The sequence below is a fragment of the Cynara cardunculus genome (genome assembly GCF_001531365.2).
Source record: "Cynara cardunculus var. scolymus isolate 2C chromosome LG 10, CcrdV1, whole genome shotgun sequence".
Classification (NCBI taxonomy): Eukaryota; Viridiplantae; Streptophyta; class Magnoliopsida; order Asterales; family Asteraceae; genus Cynara; species Cynara cardunculus.
The window spans coordinates 15,836,464-15,841,464 of NC_037537.1; the positions used below are offsets into that span (position 1 = coordinate 15,836,464).

At 31.0% G+C, this 5,001-nt stretch overlaps 1 long non-coding RNA gene across 1 annotated transcript; it reads right to left on the reverse strand.

The window, feature by feature from the left end:
- Window positions 1-1,266: 1,266 nt before the first annotated feature.
- LOC112519753 lies at window positions 1,267-2,798 on the reverse strand. The gene is made up of 2 exons (XR_003069943.1): window positions 1,821-2,798; window positions 1,267-1,697 (listed from the first exon to the last, which is right to left on the reverse strand). It is a non-coding gene; the product is annotated as an uncharacterized LOC112519753 (long non-coding RNA).
- Window positions 2,799-5,001: the final 2,203 nt, after the last annotated feature.

A 5,001-nucleotide genomic window follows, 5' to 3' on the forward strand; every position in this document is an offset into this window, starting at 1 on the left:
TCAGATAATTCGGAGTTTAAACTATTGGATTTTTGTTCATAAGATTTGGACGCATATTGCAATGATTTAATCAAATCCAAATTTCCAGCATTTTCAATATAAATTTGAGTACTCATTTCTTTTAGCGTTTTCATTTTATCTTCAAGATCAATTGAACGCTCTTTTTCTGATTTTAATGCTTGCTGGTAATTTTGAATATAGATTTTCATCTTATTAATCTGTATATTGCAAGGTTGATGAATTATCTCTTCATTCATCTGCTCTTTCTCCTTATAACTCTTAATGTTCTTTTCCAGTTCAGCAATCTTAGCTCTCAACTCTTGATTCTCCTTCATTTGAATATCTGCCATTTAAACAAGAAAAATTGATCAGTTAAGGATCTATGCAGTGAAATCAGCAAAAGAAATATGAACAGTTAAGCTCAAAAAGAACAGAAAAACACAAACACTGAAAAACACATGCAAAAACAAATGTACAATGATCCAAAAAGAAAATCTAAACACAAACAATCTAAGAAATCAAAAACAGTCCAAAAAAAATTATCCAAGTCCACAAATGTGAGTCTAAGTCCAAATCAAACAGATCCAAGCCCAAATACAATACACAAGTTACAATTTTAAAGAAATATCTATCTGCTCTAGAAAATCTATTCAAAAGTCACTTGAAAGCTTCTAGTATGGATCTCGTATCAATCACTTTCTTCTCCAGTATCTGCACACTGTTTCAAATCTGTAAAAAACAATTCTCAAAACAATCAAAACTGTTATTACACTCTCAAAACTAATTATTAACAACCAAATCTGTGACAAACAACAACTATAAACCTCCTGTTATGACAACAAACTATTGCTGCAATGCACAAACTCAAACCAGTTATTGCTGTGTATCTCAAACTGAAACAAAAAAAAACACTGCACACTGGCTACTGCTATTACCTTTGCTTCCCGACACCAACACAACTCAAATTAGAACAATTTAAGTTTCTGCTGTGAAACAATTGCAGTTAAAAATTGTTGCTGCAATGCTAATGCTGCTGCTGTCACATGTACATACTAAACCAAAACAACAAATCTTTCACCTTCTGAAGCTGCTGTTATCAAACCTGTTGTTAAACACAAACATTATAGCTGCTGTTTGAAGAACCTGCAGCTGTCAATACACAGCACAGCAATCAAAATCACACTATCTTAAACTGGTTACCGATTAGCAATCAATTCATAGCATTCAAATACCATACAGCCAGCTGTAAACCAGTCAAAAAAAAAATTAAACTCAAGGTGGTAAGCAGTTAACTGTTTAGTTGCAGTTGCTGTATGTTACAAAATTGATGCTACTGTGTGTGAACCTGCTGTGTGTTGTACACTTGTACACTGTGTATGCTGTGTGATGTACACTCTGTTGATAAACCTCAAAACAGATCCTGCTTAAAAGACTATGGAGCTGCTACAACATGCTGTCAAGATGGTTGTTGCTTTGCTACTATTGCTAAACTAAGAACCTGCTGTTACTGCTTCCTGCTCTTGCTGTTAAGACCTGCAACCTGTTCACTGCTGTGAAGTTGCTGCTATATAACTTGCTGTTTACTGCTTCCCAAACAAAAACAGTCACACTCAATTGTTAAGACCTGCTGTGTATTTAAGTAGCTGGGCTGCCAAAATAGTTGCTGTATCCACACAATCTATTCTGCTCCAAGATACCTAAACTTGGTCAATCACACAGCAAAATAAACATTTAAGCAATGAAAACCGATTGAGAAAGCTAAACTGTACAATTTCAAATGTAACAGCAAGCTATGTGATCAATTCAAGCAATCTATCTACCTGCACTTCAAAATAACTATGAACAAACCAGCAAAGAACCTGTTGATGTCCTCTTGTTGCTGTCAAAATGGTTCTTGCTGACTTGCTGTTACCAACACATCACTGCACAGCTGTTTCTGATTCAGCTTCTGTCAAGATATTTGATGCTGTTCAAGACTCAAAACCTGTGTACAAAACTCATAATCTATTCAACCTACTGCTATGACAACAACATTCTGCTTCAGTGCTCATACTCAATCAAAACAGCAATTGATTTTAATATATCAATCAAACTCAAAACTTAATTGTGTAGCAGCAGATGGTTACGATATAACAAAAAATTTCAATACTCAGGACTGCTCAAAACTAGTTCAAACAGCCGCTTACTCACAGCTTTAAGAAAGTTGCTCACTGCAAAATCTTAAGACTTCTCACTGCATGAACAAAGTCTGATTAATACATGAAAGATATCTGTTACAGCACATCAGTCAATATACAGCATTCAATAAGCATGAACTAAATCGCACACTGATTTAACAACACAGCCTTTTAAATCAAACAAGATCACTTGAGCTTGAATCAAAATTGGATAAGTGAGACTGAAATCGAACGGATTAGAAATCCGGATAGAAGTAAAACTTTACCTTGAAATGAACAAGCGGTTTAATAAACCGGACAGAACACTTCAAATGAAATCAATCACAACACAAGCAAAACCGCTCAATTGAATGAGCGAATAACCCTAAATTTCTCAAATATAATCTTACCTGATGTGAATCCGATGATATGTTGTCCGGTGTAGTTTAAACCGTTCAAGAAATCTGTAAGAAATGAGCGGTATACCTCTGCTGAACGAATCAGAGCCCTAATCCGGTCAAGTGGTGACCGGTGTAGATGAATACCGTTCAAGGCTTCTGCGGTGTTGATGAATACCGCTCAATGTGCTGTTTACCTCTCCGCTCGATGTACTTGCAAATCCGATTCACCTTCGATTTCCTTTTCTCCGTTCAATTTGTGTGAGATCTCTTATCCGCTCAAGTTTTAGAAGGAAACCATGAATCAAGTTTGAGAATCCGGTCAAAATAAAATTGGGCTTAAAATGAATTTTGGGCCTTTGACATTTTAGACGGTTTAACAAAAATAAAACAAATTCAAACTAAAAATCAGATTAAAACTAACAAAAACACAAAAACTAAAAGAAATTTAAGAAAAAATGGATCAAAACACTGAATTTTTAAAAAAAATTCAAGAACACGAAAAAAATTTAAAACACAAAAATCCGATTAAATCTTGATAAAGATTGATTAAATCAGAAAAGTTTGTGAATAACAAAGATTCACAACACAATTTCGAACATATTGATCATGTTTTTAACACCAAAACACAAGATTTTATGAAAAAATCGGATCAAACAGAAAGAAAAAAATAAGAACACGAAGAACAAAAAAAAATTCATAAATTAAAATTTCACTTATCTCTTCGATTTCTGTATCTGATTTCTTGCATTCCGCTCTGATACCAATTGTGTGTCCACAATATCTGATCAATTCTTCATTTCTTCATATAAATCATGGCAGATTTAGATTTTCATTCAAGAACAATATGAACACATATGAATTAGAAAAATTAGAAATATACTCGTTTAATACTGTAAGATGTATCTTGATTTTAATGTTTTGTTTTATTCTATGTCTTCTTATTCAAAAGTTCTCATTTTTTTGTATAATTTATTTATTTCATTTTTTATTATAATTTAATTTAATGAAGTAATATATTTTTGTTTAATAATATAATTTTTATAAGAATAATAATTAAATATTTTGCTAGAACTCAATTATTATGTTAATTATATTTTTATATTTTTTATATTTCAAATGAGATGTTTATCATATATTTGATTATGTTTATGTACAGTTACTTACATGAATTCAAAGATGAAGTTTTAATAAGTTGTACTTACAATGTACTTGTTATCTTAAGTTTTAAATAATATGCATCATAAATAGTTCATGCATAAAAAATAGTTTTTATCAAATGCTTTATAATATAATATAGGTATAGATAATCATAAATGCCCTTAATCCAATTTGAGATAGAAAAATCTTTTTGTCCCTAATTTTCAAGGCTAATTCTAGTCCATCAATTATATTACAAATACATGAACTTGAAATAAATAAATCTAAAATACATAAAAATATATAATGCTAATTTTATTGATGGGATAGGAATAAGACAGGATTTGAAATATTTATCCTTAATTGGATCGTTCTTTTAGCAACATTAATCAACTCAATAAACCATAACAAATTGACACATGAAAACCCACCTCAAAATGAGGTCGGAAGGTAAGATGTACTTCGAAAAGTAGAATGGTTGTTTCGTGAAAACCCGGTTGATAAGATTTTGGGAAGTAAGCAAGAGTCCATAGGACTTTAAAGATGTGTTTGGTAAACTAGACTGGATATAACATAACAGAACATAGATTACTTTCACGCTTGACATGAGTTTTATGTAGAACAAACAGGAACAAACTGGAACAGACGTGTTTAACCTCCACCTCGTGGAACGAGGTGGAACATACTCATATTTTATTAGTATAACGCCAAAATAAACCTAGTTTTCTTCTAAAACATTAAATACACATTTCTTTTTACAATTTATTCTTTAAATTTTATTTATTGTATTTTATATTTTTTAAACTTTCAATTCATAATGCCCAAAATTATTATTTTTATATAATTTCTATATTTTAATTAATTTATGTAAATTATTAAATACTAATAATATAAAATAATATAAAAAAGGTATAAAATGAACATTAAAAAACTATCTAGAGTCTGGACAAACGTTAGGTACTTAGGTCTACGAACTTTGGGCCAAGCCCCTGCTGGGTCGTTTTCTTGGGTGATGAGAACGATATGAGCCAAGAAAGAAACATAACTCTTTTGTATTTCGGTCTAAAATTTTAAATGGACATTCAGATAATTGAGTTCATATGATTTATTGGATATAAATAAACTAGTTGGGTTAATTTGTTTTGAGCTTTTAGTTATTTTCTGATTTTTTTTCAAGTGGTTTTTATTTAAGATCATTATTAATGTTGATCTCATTGATTTTATGATGATCTATTTTACCTTACAAAGTATAATTCAGTGATTTTCAAATAATTCAGTTTCAGTGATCTTCATTGAGTCTGTTCAGT